Source organism: Apodemus sylvaticus, chromosome 1 (genome assembly GCF_947179515.1).
Source record: "Apodemus sylvaticus chromosome 1, mApoSyl1.1, whole genome shotgun sequence".
In the NCBI taxonomy this organism is placed as follows: domain Eukaryota; kingdom Metazoa; phylum Chordata; class Mammalia; order Rodentia; family Muridae; genus Apodemus; species Apodemus sylvaticus.
The window spans coordinates 143060616-143083867 of NC_067472.1; positions in this window are offsets into that span (position 1 = coordinate 143060616).

Below are 23252 nucleotides of genomic sequence, written 5' to 3' on the forward strand. Positions count from 1 at the left end.
CAGACTCCTGGGAATGTTCTATGCTTTTTTTTTTTTTTTAATTCCTAAGTTCCACATTTGCCACCACTGTTTTCTCAACATCTGCATTAACTTAGATGCCTGTGGGCTGTGGAGTGCACTAGAGGAATCTAGGCTATTTACCTGGGCTCCCTGTGTCTGAAGCCCCATAGCTAGTTCTCCTTCTGAATTCAGTGATCCCAAACTTCCACTTTCCTATCCTTAGGTTACCACACTAATAATGACAGTAAGTTATGAAGCTTCTAGATCATCAGCCCTTAAAAGTACTTCGAGGAAAAAAATCAGATAAGTTACATACACACACACACACACACAATGCACACACACACACACACATACATCATCATCATCATCATCATAGTTTAGGTTATGAGCTAATAGGCAGATTATACATACCTAATTTTATAAGGGAGTTACGAGTCACTTTCCTGAATGGGTTTTCGCCATATAAACATCCAACTAAAATGTAATCTCCTTGACCTGTTAGAGGACATTTCAACTGCTCGCACATTGCTATAATTGTACAAGCAAACCTCCAGGCCCTTTGTGTGAAACACACACACTCTCCCTGCTTTCCCGAGCTCACCATTGAAGGCAGAAGAGCCGAAGTTGACCACCACTGTCACACACATTGTGCAAGGCAGACCAGAAAGGAGTCCTTCAAAGCTGACCTCATCCCTGCTCAGCAAACTGAGATTTGATTTCAGAAAAATTACTATGGCTTTGTGATTTTTCTCCTCCCACTGCAGGGCTGAGAGAGTGGAGTTAACTGGGGCACGGCAGGAGCTTGCTCTCCTCCTTTCCCTCCTCATTCTGTCACCAAAACAACAGCTGCCTTACTTGCTTGCAGAGGCATACATGAGAGGAAAATGAAGCAGAGGTCAGGGCATGTCACAACCCACTTGAAGTGTCTGTGGAGATAACCTCCATTTTTAGAAGCAGAGAATAAATGGAAGTGGCTGTCCATGCCCACACATATCTGTATGAATTCACCAAGGCAACTGCATCCTGTATCCAGGACCTAGAATTGACCAATGAGAAGCCAGTGACAGGCCACATCTAGTGAAGGCTGCAACATTCAAGACCAAGCCAAACCCTGCAAACGCTTAACGCATCGGAAAGGAAAGCATTGAGGCAAGTGCTGGTCATACTTTACACATAAAACTATAACTCAAAAATTATGTCCCTTCAGTGACTTGATAATTCAAGGAGAGTCTAGATGGACAGTTCTCAGCTGCTGTGAGTCGTGACCCTTTTGGTGCTATGTGGAAAGACCATTTCATAAGGGTCACCTAAGATCTGTGGGAAACATGGATGTTTCATTACAATTCATAACACTAACATTATAATTATAACATTAGTTATAAAGTAGCAACAAAAATAATTTTATGGTTGGGAGTCACCACAACATGAGGAACTCTATTATAGAGTTGCAGAATTAGGAAGGTTCGAACCACTGGTCAAGATACTTCCATGAGATCCTGAGACATTTCTTATCACCGATACACGACTGTACAATCCACAAGGACTTTCCAACACATTATTCTCAAATCCCTTGTGTAAGGTTATCCAGATGCTGCAGGTTTAAGAGCAGGCTCAAGGACAGAGTGATTTCCTATATGGTTCCTTTGGTTCCTATATGGTTTCCAAAGCCCATGGTCTCCAAAAACCTGTGCATCTTAACATGGGACACTGTATCTAAGATCTACACAGATGAATGTGGCCAGGCCAATTTTTAACTAAGGATGAATAGCTAGACCTATTTCCTACTCCTGTCGATCAGAAACTCCACTGTGGGTAGAAAACAGCCAAACCACAGCCAGCCTGGTCCAGCACACCAAAGCATAGTCACCATGGCAACAGCGTATGTTTAACATATACCAGGGATCCAGGCTCCTTGGTTGATTCGTTTTCAAAAGAGTCATATTACAAAATTCACATGGGGGGGGGGGGAACTGGGAAAGGGAAAATCATTTGGAATGTAAACAAAGAATATAGAAAACAAAAAACAAAAACCAAAATTCACTCCATTTCAGCCTATCCAGGAGCTTGTTGACTGAGTGTGTTCTGGAGCATTTGCTGTCTGGTAAAAGCAGGACAGGGCTGGGTTTTGCTGTCATTCCTATCCATGCTGACTTGATGCTCCCCAGAAGGTGTGGGTGTAGGAGATGGCAATTCTTAAATTAGATGGCAATTATAAATCCTTGGGTCAGATTCCAAGACCCAAGGAAAAGTTGTAGGGGATGTTCTGTGAATGGGGTGGAGAGTTGGTCAATGTCTGGGGGAGGAGCCTTGGAAAGAATGCCCTGATCTATGAGGAAAAATAATCGAAGTTCATTTAGAGTGGCAACACGTTAGACCAACCTGCTTTTGACTTGAGGCTCTTTAGGGTTAGATAAATTCTTCCTCTTGGAGAACTCGGAAGACAAGTAGTCATGTGTGCTCTTGAATTGGCTTGGAAGGGGCCAGTTCAAACCCTAGAGTATGGAGATCAGAAGGCAGACTTAGGAGGAGACATTTTCTCCTCTCAATTGTCTTTTCTTCCAAACACTCACCTGACATCCATTCTAGTTTGAAAGAATATTTACACTGCCCACTATCTTTTCTGCACCTCATCCCCCCGCTTTTTTTGAGAATGAACCCAACTAGGCTCAAGAACTTTGTGATTCTTTTTAAAATACTTTAATTGCTTTTTGTTGTTTTTGGTTTTGTTTTTAAGTTGGGCCAGTGAACACTGATTGGTGGTGGCCACTCCTTTAATCCCAGCACTCGGGAGGCAGAGGCAGACAGATTCTGAGTTTTGAGGCCAGCCTCATCTTCACAATGAGTCCTAAGGCATCTAGGGTTATGTAGAGAAACCCTGTCTCAAAAAAACAAAAAATAAGCAATCAGTCAATCAATCAAATAAACAAACTAGTTTAGGTGATGAGATGCCTGCCTTCAATCTCCAGAAACCCATAGTAGAAGAGAAATCACTTCCCAATGTGTTCTCACATGTACAGTGTGGCACATGCATCAGCATGCACACACGTACCATACACACATGATAGTAAATAAATGACATTTTAAATAGTATAAGGCCCCCGTCTCTCTCCTCACTGTCTGAGGCTTCTCAGAATACACACGACTCATTTCTGTCTTGCTTCTCTCTCTTGCTCCCCCCCCATCTGTTTCCATTGACCCTACTTCCCTGCACAAAAGGAGAAAGGATCTGCCCTGAATTGTAGAGCCCAAAGGGGCCTGGGATGGTGATCCGTCGTTGCTAGGCAGAGGGCAGACATGGAAGGCAGTGCCTCTCTAAGCCTGAGCCAGCCTGGTGTCCAGCTCTATCCAGCCTTCACGCTTTGTTTCCTTCACTGGCTTGGTCTCTCACAGACGTGTACTCTGTGTGTGCTCAGTGTTTTTGATCCGGGGAATTATGCCTCTCTGAGGACAGCAGGTTTTACACCCAGGCACGCCCATAGTGTCTACAGCTGTCCTTAGAACATGGGAGAGATGCTAAACATTTGTTAAAAGAAGTAAACAAGATCTCAGGCAGAAGTTTAACAAAATATATCAAAATACTAAGTTCTTCACTGATAGAGTCTGGCAGTGGACCAAATTCAACATACAGCCTGTTTTACAAGGTTTGTTGGAACAGAATCTGTTTGCTTACATAGTCTCTGTGGTGGCTTTCAGGCTAGACACCAAGTTTGGTTAGGACAGAGATTGCATACCCAAAGCCCCTGACCCCACAGAAAAAGAAATTATCAACTGCTGATGTAGACCTCATCTTTGGTTTAAAAGTACTAACAGAACAGAGAATGCCTTAACATTTTAAACAGTGTAAGGTCTATGTCTTCGAATTTTTTTCAGGAAAATAATACAAAAAATATTCAATGACTTAAGAAGACATTAAAAATTATTATATATTTTTTAAAAAAATATAGCATAGTTAAGCCACTAACATAGTTATCAATAAAGAGTCAAGTTGTGCTGAAATGTGTTTTGGGTCTGATTTATGTGTGCTCAGGGACTGAACCCCGTGCGTGCTGACTCTATGTTTTAGGGCAGAGCTGCTCCTCCAGTCCTAAATGAGCCTTTTGGATAAGCTCATCTGCAGACCTCCAACGTTCCCATGCAAATGAGTCTCCTTTTGCCTTAAAGTGATAAAACTTGCATGTAGACAATGAACAACACAATGTCTTTTAAATAGGTGTTCTATGGAATTATTAAATCAAGCTAATTAGCAAATATCTGCCTTGCCCCAGATACTTATCATTGAAATGAATTTTCGTGGCAGGATTTTGCTAGACTTTGGGATGAGAAGGAAGTGTCCCATCACCCAAGTGCCCTGACAGTTTGCACATCGGACAGCTAGAACCCTGAAAGTTCAGTAGCCCCCCTGCACTGCCATGAACCTGGGTCCCGTTTTGAGGCAGGGTCTCTAAGTGCCATTCAGTTTCTTCAACAGACTGATTATGAATTCGGTCTTCACACTCTAGATTATTGACAAAGACTCACTTCTCCCAGTTTTTCACACTTGTTTTTATGACGTTAGCTACAACTGGAAAGTTTCTTCTTTCTTTACAGTTATTGTTTTTGGTTGGTTCATTTGTTTTTGTCTTGTTTCTGCCCTAGTTGGATGACAACAGTTTGCCAGTTTTCTTATACATCTATGGCCATCTCTTTCTTTAGATTAGGAGCATTTTCTTCTATGATTTTGTTGAGGATGTTTTCTGGCCCTTTGAATCTTTTCTGGCCCTTGGGAATCTTTATCCACTATTATCCCTATTATTCTTTGGTTTGGACTTTCACAATGTCCCAAATTTTCTGGATGTTTTGAATTAGGAACTCTTTATTTATATTTAGCATTTTCTTTGACTGATGTCTCAGTTTCTTCTACGGTATCTTCCATGCCTGCAATTCTCTCTTCCATCTCTTGTATTCTGTTAGTGATGTGTGCATCTGCAGTTCCTGTTCTCTCTTCTAGGTCTTCCATCTCCATTTGTGTTTTCTTCAGTGCTCCTATTTCTGGTTTTAGGTCTTGGATTGTTTGTTCATTTCCTTCACACGTTTGATTGCATTTTCCTGTACTAGTTTAAGAGATCTATCTGTTTCATTTTTAATGTCTTCTACCTGTTCGGTTGTGTTTTGCTATATTCCTTTAAGGGAATATTTATTTATATATTTATACAACATTTGACTTTAGGAGATGTTTTATGTATGTGTTCCCTATTTCTGGTGCTATTTTTATTTAAGAAAAAAGTATATGTGCAGAAAATATTTTTGTTTTTCTAGACAGGGTTTCTCTGTGTAGCCCTGGGCTGTCCTGGAACTCACTCTGTAGACCAGGCTGGCCTTGAATTCAGAAATCTGCCTGCCTCTGCCTCCCAAGTGCTGGAGTTACAGGTGTGCGCCACCACGCCTGGCTCAAGAGAATTCTTTATACCCTTTTTAAAGGCCTTTGTCATCTTCATGAGATGGGGTTAAAGGCCACAGTCTTGTTCTTTGGGTGTGGTAGGATGCCTAGGGCTTGCTGCAGTAGGAGAGCTGGCTTCTGATGGTGCCATATTACACTGGCTTCTGTTGCTTATGTTCTGCAACTGTCTTTTGCCATCTGGTTGCCTTTGGTGTTGGCTGACCTGGGTGTCCCTGACTGGAGCAGGCCTCCTGGGAGGCAGGCAGAGCCCTTAGGGGAGCCCATGCACTGCTGTGAGACTGGTGGAGGTATGTACCAGAGGGAAGATGGAGCTCTGACAGGGCAGGGCAGAGCTCATGACTACTGGGCTTGCTAGGGTCTAAGCAGCAGAGGGTGTTGTGTCAACGGGCACTCTCCCTTGTGTGTCTCAGGTTAGGGCAGACCTCCTGGTCATCAGGTAGAATTGTGGGGTGGGGTGGGGTGAATGGGGTTCATGCTGAGTGGATGTGAACCAGATGGAGGACCCACTTCTCTTTTTATTTTAAAATCTGTGGGATTCAATAGGTAAAAGGTGGCTGTTCTTCCTTCCATCCCAACCTTTATTTAGGTCTCTTCCTGTGAACAGCTACAATTACTTTTCTTTACTCATTACAAAAATATTTTCTGTACATATACTTTTTTCTTAAATAAAAATAGCACCAGAAATAGGGAACACATACATAAAACATTTCCTAAAGTCAAATGTTGAGAAACAAGAGTACAAGCTGGGCGGTGGTGGCGCACGCCTGTAATCCCAGCACTCTAGGAGGCAGAGGCAGGCAGATTTCTGAGTTCGAGGCCAGCCTGGTCTACAGAGTGAGTTCCAGGACAGCCAGGGCTACACAGAGAAACCCTGTCTCAAAAAACCAAATTCAAAAAAAGAAAGAAAGAAAGAAAGAAAGAAAGAAAGAAAGAAAGAAAGAAAGAAAGAAAGAAAGAAAGAAAGAAAGAAAGAAAGAAAGAAAGAAAGAAAAACAAGAGTACCTCTGGGATACAGCCAAGGTGATCCCACTAGGAAAATCCCTAGCCCTAGGTGCTCACACTGGAAAATCAGAAGGATCTCAAGCAAATAACCTGATGATACACCTCAGAGCTCTAAAAAAGCAAGAAGCCAAATTCAAATGAAGCATAAAGCTGGGCAAAGAAAGGGAAAATAAACATGGCGGGGGTGGGGTGGGGGGGAGATGAGTCTACCATAACAAAATATGAAAACGCCATAATCACCTGATACTTTGTGAGCTAATCAGAAATACTAATTATAAACAGAATTGTGTTCATTTTCAGCCATATACAGTAAAGATGGATGGAATATCTATTCTGTTTTTAGTTTCGCAGGTACATGAAATTACACTGGCTTAGCAATGTTATTTAGACCACCGCCTATTGACTGAAGTCTGGCTTCTCTCTTGTCTTTGCTGTGGTAATGAGACTCACAAATATATTTATAATGTGAATAAATTCCTAAAAGGGGAATTGCCTTAAGAGGGTGCATGCATAACGTTTATGGATATTAGCTAACTGTGCCCTGTAAAGTACTGTATGTTATATTCCTCAAGTACTATGACTCCACTTTATTTCCCAGTATCCTAGTAGCACAGAGCGCTGTCACACTTGAGTGTCTTTGCTCGTATGTGGGGTAGAAATGACAGCTTTTTGTAGTTCCAGTGTGAAAGTTCTCATTTAGTGTGAAACAGAATATGATTTCATCTCTGAGGATTCTTTTTTCCCCTTATTTTCAGTTTAAGTTTTGAAAGTGTGTGTGTGTGTGTGTGTGTGTGTGTGTGTGTGTGTGTGTGTGTATGTGTATACCATAGGAAGCTAAAGGGTGCTGGATTTCCTGGCGTTGCAGGCAGCTGTGGGCAGCCTGGGGTGGGTGCTGGGAACTGACCTCCTCTGCAAGAGCGCTGTGTGTTCTTAACTGCTGACTCACTCACCTGTGCTGGTCAGTCTTTGTCGACTTAACCCAAACTAAGGAAGCCAAGGGATTATCTCTATCAGACCGCACCAATGGGTCGTCTTCTTAATTAATGATGCATATTGCAGGGTTCAGCTCACTGTGGGCAAAGCCTCCCCTGGGCAGGTGGTCCTGGCCTGTTCAAAAAACCATGAGAAGCAAGCTAATTAGCAGCACTTCTCCCTGGTCTCTCTTCAGTTCCTGCCCCGACTGGTGTCTGTGATGGACTATTACCTGGAAGAGTAAATAAAATAAAACCTCTTCCTCTCCAAGTTGCTTTTGGTCATGATATTTATCACAGCAGCAAAAAAATCTATGTAGGACAATGTCCTGTCCTTTTTGTTTTTCAAACAAAACTAAGCAAACAAAACAAAAAACATCTCCAATAGCATGTTGGGTAGTGGTATGGCTTGAATGTTTATCTCCCCCAAGATTCACATTAAAATTTGATTACTGTTGTAGTGGAGGATTGGAGTCAGGTAGCTCACAATCATCTCTAACTCCCCTCCAGAGGATTGACACTGTCTTCTGATGTCCAAGGTTCCCTGGACACGTGTGCACACACACACACACACACACACACACACACACACACACTACTATTATGATGTGCTTAGACCCAGAACATTTTACCCTCATGAGTGGGAATAGCTTGGGGTTGATAAAAAAAATGGGTGCTTGGTTCCATATTCCTCCCTCACTCCATGGTGCAAGGTTGATGTATTTTTCCCAAACCAGAAGGCCCCAACCCATGTAAGCTTTCTTTGTGTCCTTCAGGAGTGTTCTGAGCGTTTCTTCACACAGATTTACACCTTAGAAGTATTTATTCTATTGAGACATGTGTTAGTTTAGATGGGTACTGTTGCCCTGCAAAGTTCAGCTGCTGAAGGACAGCTTAGTCCCCAGTAAGGCACTGTTCCTGGTTGGGCTTTAGGGAAATGAATGAATCAAGAGGACTCTGCCTTTATCAATAGACTTTGGGAGGTAGGACAACTGCGAACGGTTGGGCCTGATCAGATGGAGTGGGTCACTCGCAGTGTGTCCTTGAAGGATGCATCTGATCTGCACTTTTCCTCTTTCACTTTGCTTCATGGCTATCGTGTATAAAGCCAAGTGTCTACGCCTCATTTCAGGCCCAAATTAATGAAGGGAGCAGAACTTGGAGTAACCCTCCTGAAACCAGGAGCCAAAGTCAACCTTCCTGCTTTAAGGTGTTTCTCTTGAACTATGTCACAGTGATTAAAATTTTACAAACACAGTATATTGGGGCAGGAGAGAATCCAGACACCTTTGTGGATTAGCACAACACTCAGTTTTGTGGATAGTGGTAGGATCCAGTATCAAGGGTCGTGAGCCCTGGCCCTCTTCCGTCCTGTGGCTCCTCCCATGTCAATATGATCCTTTTAAACATAGAGCCCAGAGATCCTGAGACTAGGGAAGAAATACTGGAGAGACTGAGGTATTGATGCCCTTGATATGAAAACAAGGCCATCTCATTGCAAAGGGTCTGGAGGGATAGCTTCCTTTTGTGCCCAGGAAAAGATGGGGGACCGCACTCAAGGAACACTGGGAGTCATTTTGAAATCATTGCTAACTACTAGCAAGGCATGAGAACTAGAGGAATATCTGGTCATATGAAGTTTCAAAACATTTTATGCAATCATCTTCTATCAGGAAGTGAATGATGGGGTGGGGTGTGCCCTATCCAACAAGAAGCGAACCAAGGCAGAGGAAATGAAGACTTCAACCCAAACCAGTGTCAAGAATGGCTCTGATCCTGGTGAAGGGATTCTCAGGGTGGCAGTGAGACTAAACAGAAAACAGACCTGATGCAGCCCTGTGGGCATTTGTAGGAAAAAAAGATTTACTAAGAAAGAAGCAGCAGAAAGGGCCATAGCCAACCCCAAAGGGCAGCATCAGGGCCTTGTGTCAGGGAAGGGACAGCCTGTGCCAGGTCTGGGTCTACTCAGAGTGTTAGATGGGCTAATTCCCCTTCTTCTTTAGCAGTTGGCTAACATTCTGTCACTGGCCACAAACACATCCTGGAGGGACACTGGATAACAGGCAGCACAGAGAAAATAAAGCTTGCCCTGAAGGAATTCTCAGTTCTGTTAGGGAAATTGTATTCGTCATTAACAGCCACAGGACTTCTGTTCTGAGACCTAAGTCTCCTCAAAGACCATGTAATTTTAGCTAATTTCCTTGCAAGCTGTGGGACTCAGAAGTCAGGCTATTTCAGAAATGAAAGCCGTGATCATTTCATGGTGCCCGCCACTCTTTTATAGAAGCATTTGAACAATGGCATTTTCTTTCTTCCTAAGGAAATCAGAATGTGAGAATGGATCCTAAAGAAACAAATGTGGTGGACTGGGGAGGGGCGAGCAGATAGAGTGCAGGCAGGCCAGCTTGAGGAGAGGCGCTCTGACTCCCCAGAACCCACAGCAAAGGTGGGAAGGCTTGGAGTCCCCCTGTCACCACACACACACACACACACACACACACCCCACACCCCACATACACATACCACACACACACATATACACACCATACCACACACCACACACACACACACACCACACCACACACCACATACACATACCACACACATATACACACACACACACCCCACATACACACACACCACACACCACACCACACACACACACACACACACACACCACACCACACACCACATACACATACTACACACACATACACACACCATACCACACACACCACACACTCCACATACCACATACACATACACATACCACAACACATACACACACACATACACCACATACATACACCCCATACACTACAGACATCATACACACACACACACACACACACACACACACACACACGCCACACACATATACACACACTATACCACACACACATATACATACACACCACACCTCCTCAGTGCTTGGGAGGTGGAGATTCTCAGGGCAAGCTGGCTGCCTGAACTAGCAAAATCAGGCAGCTTCAGTAAGTGACCTTCTCCTCAGGAAATAAATTGGAGAGCGAGGGAGATACCAACACCAGCCTTTCGTCTCTGCTTAGAAGTGCGTGCATGTGCGTGTGCACCCTCACACACTCATGCACACACACAGGGCACACACCGAATATTTACAGTTTCCTTTCAGACATTCTTTATTCTTATAGTGACATCCAATCAACTAAATTGAATATTCATACATACCAAAGAGTCACTTTTATTTTTATATATAAAAAAACACTTGAAAAAAGATAAATGTATAAATTCACATTGAATCTTATTTTTTGTGAATATTACCCCCTTTCTGTACACATGTGTGTTGTGTGTGGTATGTGGTGTGTGTATATGTATCGGTTGTGTAGTGTGTGTGGTGTGGTTTGTGTGTATATGTGTGTGTGTGTGGTATGGTGTGTGTATGTGTGCGTGGTATGTGTGTGTGATGTCTGTAGTGTATGGGGTATGTGTGTGGTATGTGTGTGTGTGTGTGTATGTGTGTAGTAGGATGTGTGTATGTGTGGTGTGTGTATGTGGTGTGTGGTGTGTGTGTGTGTGGTGTGTGTATGTGGAGTGTGGAGTGTGTGGTGTATGTATGTGTTATGTGGTGTGTGTGAGTGTGTGTGTGAGTGTGTGTGTGTGTGTGTGTGTGTAGGGCAGAAGTAGATGGTATCTTTCTCCATCACTCCCCTTTATTTCTGGAGAAAAGTTCTCTCACTGAACCTAGCCCTTGGCAATCTTAGCCCTTGGCCACCAAGCCCCAGGGATCCTCCTGCCTCAGCTCTTCTCCAGCACTGGTTCAGAGTGTGAGGTGTGGCCCTGGCTCTTTTGCTTTGGGCCCTGAGAGATCGGTTCTCACGCTCGACATGCTCATGCACCACATCAAAGGCGTCCCTGGGTGAGCATCCCCAGCTCTGGCAAACTTAGATCTAAGCAAGCTAGACCTGCAGTCCTAAAAACCCTGTCCGTGTAACTACAGATATCGGCCAACCAAGTGTCAAGTTCCTTTTTCTATCCGAATTTGTCACAAAGGTTGTCTTGTGAACAACTAATTGTTTTCTTAAAAGCATTCTTGGGCTAGGAGGGAAGCTGAGCACGTTCCTGCCCAACACTGTGATGTCCTGGGTTTTAGCCCCAGCTCAGGCCCTCTCCATAGAGCCCCCATCCACCCTCCATAAAGATCACTGCTCTCCAACAATACACGTCATGCCAAAAGTTTATTTGGGGGGCTTACATTTATTGAAAGAAATACACAATGACTTATTCTTCATAGTAACCAAAAAAAAAAAAAAAAAAAAAAAACCAACAGCAGTCAGAATTTCGTGGCTGAATCCAGAACTAATTGCTATCGTACTTACTCGATATTTAAAAATACAGCTTATTGAGAACCCATTATAGACTCTGCCTGAGCCCTGGAAGCACTTCAACTTTAATATTCTATCTTATGAGTTACAGATGTCTCCTGCATGTTCCTTATATTAACTCACTTCATCTCCTTAAGCAAAATTCAAATAAAAGATGACCTTCTCACTTCAGAGTTTGCAATCAGTGTGTGTGATAAGCTGTTGACTGGATTCATGAGTCTGAGGCACAAATGAACCACGGGCCTCCTCACTTTATAACAAGAATGGAGGTATATCGCCACTAGATGGTACTATTAAATCCCACACTGTTCAAGCTTGCCGTGAGCAGTGATTTTTTTTTTTTAACAAAGAATAAATTCCTCTGAGTGCATTCTTGCTCTTCCTGTCAGCACGCATCTTCTGATCTTCTGACTTGGGTCTGCTAAGTCACCTGGTCTGAAGGGATGGCAGCCTTTGATTCATGACAAGAACCCGTGAGTTATTTATGTTCTCTGGGTTAAATAGAACATGGACTTTGGAGAGGGGCCACGGATTCCTAGTTTTCCTTCATAATTGCCTATGAGTTAAAAATATCGCAAGTATTTGAAATAATAATTTTCATAGCCAACTAGGAAATTTCAAAGACAGCAGAGATGGCACTGAAGAAACCCGGAGTTGACCAGTCTTCATGATGTATGTAGCTGATGGCATAGGCTGGTTTGTTTTCATTGCTAAGTCTTGCATGGGAAGAAGGTTGCTCCTTATCAGTAGCAACTAGCTTGTGGCTAATACCATGTTTAATCTAAGCACTGCAGTCCCCAGAGGCTCCCCTGACAGCCTTAGTGATGGGCTCAGTCACCCAGGAAAACAACCCTTTCAGCTCAGAGAACACTGGAAGCTTACTTCACAGTGCACTGCTAAATTGGGTCATTTTTCATTGGAAAAAATTCCATACTATTTACATGAGGTCATTTTTAATCCTGGTCTGTAATGCATAGCTGAAGTCCCTAGCTCATTTTTTTTGATGAATGCGCCACAGGGATGGCTCTCCGAGTCCTGACTCAGTTCAGGTCTCAATAATTCCTTCAGAACAGAGGCTTCTCCTCCAGGCAGCCGACATTTGAATTATGCGCATCAGGTCAAAGGTGCAAAGACCGTCCCAGGAGATTCTACCAACAGCAAAATCCATCAGTGTTCATGTCTTAGGTGAGACAGCACAGCACTACTTGCAGATAAATATTGAGTCTCCTGTATTTTAAATAATCCCTAGTCCACTCACAATGCTGCATGCAATGCGAATGGTTTTATATTATATTGTTTGGGAATAATTGACAATATAAAGTCTATCCACATTCAGGACATATGTAAACTTTCCCTTTAATGTGTTCAGTCCACAGTTGTTTACAGGAATGGGTATAGAACCCAGGAATACAGAGGTCTGGTTATGTAGATATGTAGTTATGTCTTCAACAAGGAACACACTGAATGAGTAAATTACAAAATTAAATAGCTGAAAAATACACTTACATTCAAAATCTATTCCCACCTTCTTCACGAAAGAGCACATCCCTCAAACATCCAGCTCGAAGAAATCCCTTATAAATTATTACACATAAATTCTCTTCTTTCTTTCTTTCTTTCTTTCTTTCTTTCTTTCTTTCTTTCTTTCTTTCTTTCTTTCTTTCTTTCTTTCTTTCTTTCTTTCTTTCTTTCTTTGTGAGACAGGGTTTCTCTGTGTAGCCCTGTCTGTCCTGGAACTCACTCTGTAGACCAGGCTGGCCTCGAACTCAGAAATCTGCCTGCCTCTGCCTCCCAAGCACTGGGATTACAGGCTGCGCCACCACATAAATTCAAACATGTGTATTCCAGTTAAAAGCTCAACCAACTACACACATATATATATAATTGAGAGAAAATAGCCTTCATACACTTGTAAGGAGGGGCACTAGCAGGAGGTGTGGCCTTGTTGAAGTAGGTGTGGCCTTGTTGGAGTGGTTGTGGACCTGTTGGAGAACATCCTGTCACCATGACTACGGGTGCTCTTGTAAAGGGAAACATTTCATTGAGTCTGGCTTACAGTTTGAGTCCATTTTAAAGTTGGCTGTCATTATGGCAGGAAGCATGGCTGCAGGCAGGGAGTCATAGCGCTGGGCTGAGTAATCTACATCGTCAGGAGGCAGCAAGAGAAAGACTATAGAAGCCACTAAACCTGCTTTGAGCTTCAGAGACCTAAATGCCCAACTCCTAGGGACACACTTTCTCCAAGGCCACACCCACTCCAACAAGGCCACTCCCACTCCAACAAGGCCATACCTCCTAATAGTACCCTCCCTACCAGCCTATGAGGCCCATTTTCTTTCAAACTCCCTATCAACTATGAGGTAATCCAAGGAGCCATCTCTTCAGTGAGAGCATACTGGCAAAACAATCACATCACCCAGGACAAGGGTTAGCTCCCAACACTTGGCCAACCACGGACATGCCCCATGAAGAATCTGCAGGGGGATTCTCATTATCTCAAGGTCCTTACCTTCCGGAGCCCGCACTCTGAGCAGAGATGCTTCTGCATGAGTGACTTTGTATGTGTTTTGAGAAACTGCCGGAAGCAGTGAGCATTCAAAGCAACAGACAAACAAACAAACAAAGCTGGCATTAAGAAAGTCTGAGAACCGGATCTCTGGCACTCCACCTAAGCATGTGTTTTTATGGCAAACTACAAGTAGACAAGGGGAGTCACTACTAGGAAATGGAGATCTAAAATAATATCCAAGTGGCTGGCTGGTACATTGGCTGGTTAGTCTACATTTCTCCCTTTTGACGCATATAACGTTTGTAAGTAAAAATTCCATTTTCATCTTTAATAGACCTAATTTCTGCAGCCCCGTCTGCCTGTGCCATGACCTTTGTGTAGGGACTAAGATAAGCATAGCAAAATTGTTTTTAGTTTTGTTTTGTTTTTTACTGTGGAAGATGTATAAACTCCCAGGTTCCAGCCACCCAGCTTTAGTGATGGTCACCAATCTGATGTCCCTGCTTTCTCTACATCTGCATCCACACCCACGTCCCTCTTCCAATCAAATGGGTTTTTTTGGTTTGTTTGTTTTTTTGTTTCATTGTTTTTTTCTTTTATTGTAGCTTTATTAGAGGCAAAGTTTACATTCATCAAAGGCCATAAAAGTAACAAAGTTTGGCATGCACTGCTGGTGAGTGCACACACCATGGTAATCCACCCCCCTTTGTGACATAGACCACTCCCTTCACATGTCTATTTCCAGGGGACTCCCTACCAACCATGTTCAACTCATAGGATCCTTTGCATCTTGGGGTGGTCTTTTATTCCAGGCTGTCATCTGGATGAAGAGTGCAATATCTATTATTTTGTACCCGGGTTCTTCTGGTCCACATAGTATATGAAGTTCAGGTACTCGATGAATACTTTTTTAGGTTTATTTATTTATTTTATGTATATGAGCGCTCTATCTGCATGCACACCTGCATGCCAGAAGAGGCCATGAGATCCCAGGATAGATGGTTGTGAGTCACCATGTGCTTCCTGGGAATTGAACTTAAGAGCCCTGGAAGCGCAGACAGTGCACTTAACCATTGAGACATCTCTCCAACCCCTTAATAAATATTTTTAAGTAAGTAATTAGGATTTTAAAACATCACACAGGGAAACAGTGATGACAGGCTAATTGTGTGTGTAGCAGAAAGATCCAGCAAGACTAAAAGGCAGAAGTAAAGCGCTTATTGCTCACACTGTGGAACAACCACAGTGAGCCGGACGGTGATAGTGTGTCTGTTTAGAGGTATTCAGAGATCTGCTTTTCTGGGAGTGGGATCTACACAGGCTGCTAGTCACTGTCTCCATTTCACAGTGCCCTGGAATAACTGAAGCTGGAGGGTCTTACAGTTACCCTTTCTAACAAGAGTGGTCCTTCTCAGAGGCAACAGCATCCTTGCTGAGCCCATCATGTCCTGGGGCAGTATTGGCCTTGACCTAAGGCTAAAATATCTCTGGTAGTCATCCACTCCAGAATCCTTGTTCTCTTTAGTTAAAACTACAATGGAAAACAACACATTCTGATGGAAGTCTCTCATTTGAGCTGGCATGTGTTGGGCCCTACCATGGTTAATTTGAGAGAAGTTTGTTTTTTCATTTTATTTTGTTTTGTTCTCCACAGGGAAGAAGAAGGGCATGAGGATAGAAATGTCAGGTGACACATCCCAGAGGTCTAAGGAGCAGAGGTTCACAGGGAAGGAACTGGAGCCCTTGTCAGAGTATCTTCAAGTTAACCTGCTAAGACTAAAGGAAACAATTCAGCAGAGAGGTCAAAATGTAAAGGCCAGAAAAGAGTACACCCATGTAATTGTACTCAGAAGTAATAGGAACCAGGAAAGCCAGCCCCATGTGCACATCCATAGAAGCCAGCCCATCTCCTTGGGCCACACAGAAAGCATGTTGAGGGCGCGGTAAATGACTACTGCAGCAAGAGAATCAGTATGTTCCTAAGAGCCTTGCAGAATGCCGAGGTGTGCTCTAATTCAGCCAACCAACTGGATAAGCATAAGAGGCCAATCCTAGTTCACCCACTGCAGCACCCCCGGTGTAATAAGCAGCCCACTAGGAAGGGCATCAGCTGAATGAACAGCTAGCTCTCTTTGGTGAAGAGATACCGAAAAAGGGTAGAGATGGTATGTGTTAGGGAGAATTCGGATGTCAGGATTGACGAAGGCAAGGATGTAGGTAGTGGTCAAATTAGCCAGAAGACAGCAATGGGCATTAACTATACTTTAATGCCTGAAGCATTAAAGGCATCTGGCAAAAATGTAGGCAGGGAACTAAATAGTAATTCTAGGAAAAGAGACGTTGAGACACTAAAGAAATAAGGAAACTAAGACCATTCTAAGAAGGGGTTGAAACTGAGGGATTTAGTGTTGGAGTGTTTTTGATTATTGGAAAGGGAGGGAAACTCAAAGCTTTCTTAGAGGAAGTGCAACCTGGTCAAAGAGATAGGTTGTGGCAAGAGGAAGATCATGATTGATCGAATTGAATTATCAAGAGTCTTACTAGATGTCCTGATCTTAAATGTCTGTGAGACCTATATATTATCTTAGAGTTGGAGGTGTGTGTGTGTGAGGGAGAGAGGTGAGGATGGGGGGCATCTTTTAAAACCTAATAAAGTGGTATAGCTGTGTGATGGTTAGTCTTATGTCACGCTGACCCAAGCTGGGGTCACCAGAGAGGAGGGAACCTCAATTGAGAATTTGAGAGGGAGACCTCCGTTGAGATCTGGCTGTAGGCAAGCTTGTAGGGCATTTTTCTTAATTACTGATTGGTGTGTCCAGCCCATTGTGAGTGGTGCTATCCATGGGTTGGTGGTCCTGGGTTCTATAAGAAAGCAGGCTGAGCAAACCATGAGGAACACACCAGTAAGCAGCGCTCCTCCATGGTCTCTGTATCAGCTCCTGCCTCCAGGTTCCTGCCCTGCTTGAGTTCCTGTCCCAACTTCCTTCACAGGGGGGGGGGACTTTGATGTGGAAATGTAAACGAAACAAATTGTTTCCTCCCCAAGCTGCTTTTGGTCTTGGTGTTTCTTCAAAGCAATAGTAACCCTAACCAATACGAGTCGTATAGTGAAAGGAACGGATCTTTCCCTGTGGTCAGTGTCCTGAACACAAAGGGGAGCCTGGCTTGAGAGGCTAATGCTACCAAGACTACACTACACCATCGAGTGGCAAGCAAAGAGATGTATGGAAGGAGGGATATGCTCTTATATTTGGCCATGACAGTGTTGGAAGCGGTGACAGGGCTCCATTGGAAATGTGAAGAAATATGAAGAGAAATTGTTAATTGGCTTGGTCTGAATGGAGTGGCTGGGTAAATACTGGGTAAATTAAGATTTAAAGGCAGTGGTCTTTTGAAACGCTTAAATTGTGTTATCTGTGGAGATCGTGGGACTTTTGGAGAAGGTGGGAAGTGGAGACTGCTTGTTGTAGGCAACTAGGGAAAGGATCAGCCAAACAGAGGTTATAATAGTTCCAAGGATTGGGATCCTATGGAGTTGACATGAGACCCTGGCTTTAGAGATGTAACCGTTTCTGTCCAGGTATAGTCAGAAAACGCCTGAAGGGGTCAGTCTAGCATAAAGAGAAGTGATCAGGACATGTAAGTCAGGAGCAAGTAGAGCGTGTGATTTTATAAGACGACATCAGAGTAGAGAGATATGTGAGAAAGAAGGAGGCTTCATTTCAGGGTGGAGAGGGATTGGGAATCACTGGGTGAACTGAAAGTTCTGTCTCTCTTATGGCTCTTAGTTCCTGGATCAGCCTATAAACCCTGTCTGACATCTTCACAGCCAAGATCAGGACGTTGCTTGGTGAATTGTGGGGGAGTAACAACTTAGTGGCCAGGACCTTGTTAATTAAGGACTGCAGATTCACGAGGGCATCGAGTTTCAATGAGTAGTAGGATCTTCAGGGAAAATCATGGAGGTTTGGAAGAGTAATTACGACGGGTACAGTGGTTAGGGATGGGCTGAGACTTGCTGTATGTGTTACATGATGGAATGGCCTCTTCCTGGGCACTGTGAGAGGGCTGGAGGAGTAGGAGGATCACCAAAGTATTGGAGAGTTATGCAAAAGTAAATTAACCTGCAATTTTGACATGCATTCTTTCCCTAGTAGAGAAACTGGGAAGTTTGGCCAGACCAGGAAAGAATGAGAGAAAAACTGTTGGTTGTTTTCCTCCCACACTTCCTCTGGTAAAACCAACCAGCCAGATTGTGGTCTGGCATCAATCTTGGTGAGGAGAATCAGGGACTGAGAGTTTGGAACTGGGAGATTTGTCAAGGAAGAATATGTGGCCCTTGTGTTGACTAGAAATCAGACTCTGAGGCATTCCCTATCTAAAGTCACCCAAGGCTCATATAGGAAGCATGGCACCAGCAAAGCCCTGGAGCCTATTAACCCTCAAGGGATGGATCTTTTCTGATGGACTCTTAATCGGCTATGAACTCAGGAAGGTCCTCAGTGATTTCCATTGTGTAGGACCCCTGAGGACAGAATGTTCTGTCTTTTACAAGGGAGACAGGCAGTTTCACTTTCAATTGGGGCATGTACTAGAGGTGGGATATGGCAAGTTATGTGTCCCTGCTTGCCACTGCAGAAATGGGTGAAGGGTGGCATTTCTGAAGAAGGAGGCTGTTTTGAGCAATGGGGATGAGGGTCTAGGTGGTCCTAAGATGGGTGTGATGTAATGATGTTTTGATACTTTGTCTGATGTTGAAAGAGGCCTGGTTAGTAGAATGGATAGCCTCATTGCCTCTTGGGGACCAGGTCATTATATTTATGCATGACTTCTATTACCCCAAACTGAAATAGGGCAGGGTTTTTAATGAGTTCCTTGATAAGCAATTTATTGCAACTGATAGGCTTGATGGTATCCATTGTCCTTCCCTCTATTAGACAAGAAAACACAAAGTCCTAGTAGCCCCTATCCACAGCACATAGAGTCTGAGATGACTAGTTAGGTTCCCATCCAGGGCCTGCATCAGCACCATGGCTGGCCTTTCTGGGTCATGGGCATAGGTTTCATTGGCCCATCGTTGTATCAGTGATCCTACGTAAGATTTTCCCGCCAATGTATAGCACATAGTTCAAATAACAGAAAACCTTCTGTGGGTAAGGTCAAGGGCTATTGTAAATTCTTTAATCTCTCATTGAGGTGGGAGGGACCAAGAGCTCAATTCCTTCTCAGTCTGTGACAGGTCTGACATAGGAAATGGGCTCATGGACCCTGATGGTTCAAGTTTCCTCACTGGCCACTTTATGAAGGGGAAAGAGAAATTTGAGGTTTAGTTTTGGCTATCCCTGATAAGTGCTTTCTCTCCCTCTCTTCTCTCTCCCTCTTCCCACCTCCTCTGTATGGTGTGTGTGTGTGTGTGTGTGTGTATCTAGGTAAGGTAGAGGGATTTAAAGGATTGGGGCTCCTGGGAACAGCAGGAACCCTGGCTACGGGGCCAGAGTGAAAGAGGCCCTAGCAGGGGTTATAAGAACATCTGGATTGGATATTGGTCTTTCAAATTTGTCAAGACACATGCAGTCTTTCTCATGCAGAATCTTGGGACAGTGCCATGAAGGCAGGAACACAAGGGACTTTAGAGGACTTACAGATGTTGTAACCGAAAAGGGTAAAGTACAGACTTGGTGTATCGTGGAGGATCTGGTATTGCATCTCAGGTTGTAGCCTGGTGATATCACACAGGAAAATTAAATATGTGTGGCTCAAATTTGTTTCAGTGTTAAAGAATATAGCTTACTGGGACGTCAGAAGGGAAATAGGGGGTCTGCCCCACAACCAGACTACTGAGGATCCTCCCCACAGGAGGTTCAGAACCCTTGTTACTATCTATAATGACCGGAGGCACCCCTTCATAAGGGGGATTCACCTACTAGAAAGGGTTTCTCCAAGTTCAGGGACACCAGCACAAAGCCCAGCCATCTACAAGGACATGTCTACCTATCCTGCAAGGTTAAATTATCCAAGGGTTCAGTCTGGATTTGCATGAGCGAAGGAGAGGCTCCCTGGCCCTCGGAAGGTGGGGCTTACTCCACAGCAGCGCTTGAGACAGAAAGGCAGGGCTGCGGATGCACGTGGGTCCGCTGAGTACGGACGTCTGGGTGGGAGAAGGCATAGAAGACACAAGCACCATTCCACTCCAAGGTGCAGTGGCAGCAAATCTGTCAGGGAGAAAGAAGTGGGAGTCCTCCAAAGATATGTGGGCTCATTCTGAGTGAGTAGCTGCTAGCCATGCCCCTCACCGAGAGCGAAGGGGGCTCAGAGGAGAGGAACATATCCCCTTACCATTACGGACTGTAAAATGTAAAAACTGTCCAGCTTTTCCATTGCTTTCGTGTCCCACCAAAGTGTAGCCTTGGCCAGGGCCTGTCTGTTAAGAATGGGCAGTAAGCTTTTCCACAAAGCACCAAAAGAAATCCCAATGCAAGATGGGGGTCCAGGGTCACAACTTGGAGGCCTTTGGATGTCTCAGGAAAGTAGCCCTAGCTGCTAGCTAGGACTTTCAGTTGCCCACAGGACAACTGACCAAGCACCACTAGCACTACTCGGAGGAGAGGCAAGAAGAGAGGCCCCCAAGTTGTGTCAGGAAGTAGTGGTAACAGGTCAGTGCTGTGGGATACGAAAGGATTTACCAGGACGTGAAGGCATAAGAAGAGTTTATCAGTACACTGTGGCCCAGCCACAGAGGCAGGAGAGTAGAAGTCATCTGCACGGAGGCATTCCTGGGGGTATGCTTACGCAGTGATTTCCAGGCAGGCAGCGGTGTTTCAGCATTTGAAAAAACTGCAGATGGGCTTGTTATAGTTCCATCTTTTTGAGGAGATAACGATCTTGCTTACAGGCTACAGCGGTGTATTTGTCTAAGCCCAACCAGTCCTCGGGTAGAAAACCATATTGTGAAGCTAAAATAGCCGAACCTAGCCATCACCCCAAAATAGTGTCCACAGAAAGCAGTCATAGGAACAGAGGGCTCAGGGCAAGAGGCACACTGGGCAAGCAGGTTGGCACAAGTGTGTGGAAGCCCCAGGGAGCCAGGAAACAGGACTTTTACTCTTTTTTTCTTGGCCACGAGTCAATGGCCAGCTTCCTAATTGCTGGGAGCCTGGGAACTCATTCTCAGCCCCACACCCTACTCCTGGATGCTTTCGCGAGTCACTGCTGTGCTGCTGAGTGGCGGTGCCAGTTGGCAATCCTGCTCGGAGCTGATACACTCACATCTCCCTATGAGGACCGGGCACGTCTGCCAAGTTCCGTCCCATGCCCCCTGGAAAGATGGGAAGACGAGCGCAGAACTTGACAAATGCATCTGAAATGCTATCTGCCTCCTTGAAAGATCAAGGGGCCCAATCCAGGAGCCGTGAGTCAGAGCCGGGGCCAGGACTTGGCCTTGCTTTGCTAACCAGAGCCCAGCCTTGTATTTCCGATGGATGGAATCTGACCAACCTGCAGGGATGGGTTGCTGAAGTTATTTAGGATTTGTGTGGGTACTATACAAAGTCAAAAAAACGTAACCCATAGAATACAGCTGCAGTTATTAAACAAAAACAATTTTTTTGTTTAATACTCGAAGCAAAAAAAACTCTACTGACTAGATCCGATCAGAAATGCAGCAATCAGGCCCTGGGCCAGGAATCCAGTCAGGCACACAGAAGACCATGTGGCTCTAAGCCGAGCTTGGAAGTGCCAGAACTTCAAGGCAGAAGAAGGAGAGGAGGGAGCTCTCAACTCCCAGAAGAAGTCAGGATCAAGATCAGATGGAAGAAGCAGTTGTCCTGCAGCAGGAAGGCGCGTGCATGTGTGTGTGTGTGTGTGTGTGTGTGTGTACTGAGCAGTAGGCTCCTCCCTAAGTAACTCACTTCCTTCCCCCGAATTCCAGAAGGGTGTAAACTCAGGTAGTTGGTTTGGAAGTAAGTATGGAAAGGTGGGCATCTCTGTCACTACAGATACATAGCAAACTATTAACACAAGCAGCAATGTAAGAAACAAGTCACAGTGCCTGTGGGCAGGATATCTGGACACAGTTCACTTGTATATCCAGCTCTGGGTTTCTCAGAAGGTTCCAGTCAGGGTGTCAGACAGGCGATGGTGTCATCTGAAGGTGCAACTGGAGGAGGATCTGCTTCCAAGCTCCCGCCATGTGCTTTTTCATGAGGTATTCAGTTCTGCCAGACACTGGGATACGGGTCATGCTCCGTGGGTGGTGACAGGAGGCTGCCCTCAGCTGCTTGCCATATGAATGTCTCCAGCTTGCTTTAATCCCAGCAAGCATGTGAGAAGAGCTGGAAAAAGAAGATATAAAGAAGACAGAAAACAGAGTCTTTTATAGTCCAGTCTCAGAATTGATACCCACCACCCTTGCTGGATTATATTAACTGAAATAGGGTCATTGGGTTCACTCCCCGCCTCCACATACAAGGAAGGGGTTCTATCCATGGCATGGATATCAGGAGTGGTTGTATTGTTAGAGACTGAGAAGGTAGAAATGTCTTGGGTCAAAATACAATACCAGGACCTCGGATGATGAATCCACGTGTAGATGAGTGTGCAGAGAGAATGTGTCTTCCAGAACCACAACCCATGACCGTTTGGGACACAGGACAGCTCCAGGAGGAGAGCAAGCTGGAGACATAGGTTAGGAAGTATCCTGTTCTGGTCACAAGCAAGGCGTGGTGATTTAACTTCATTGCACGTGTCCCCACCATAAGAGAGTCCTCCATTGGGACCAGCAGGTTTTCCTTGAGAACTCTAACATAACTACCTCCAGCTAATGTCCATTTTCCAGAAAAATTCCTTGTGATCCCAAAAGAACCAGCTGATGAAACTTGCCTTGACCATGGTGTTGGACCACATGGGACAAACTAGTCACTTAAACATTTTTAAAGACAAAATAAAGTCTGAAAAGTATGTTTCTTTTATTA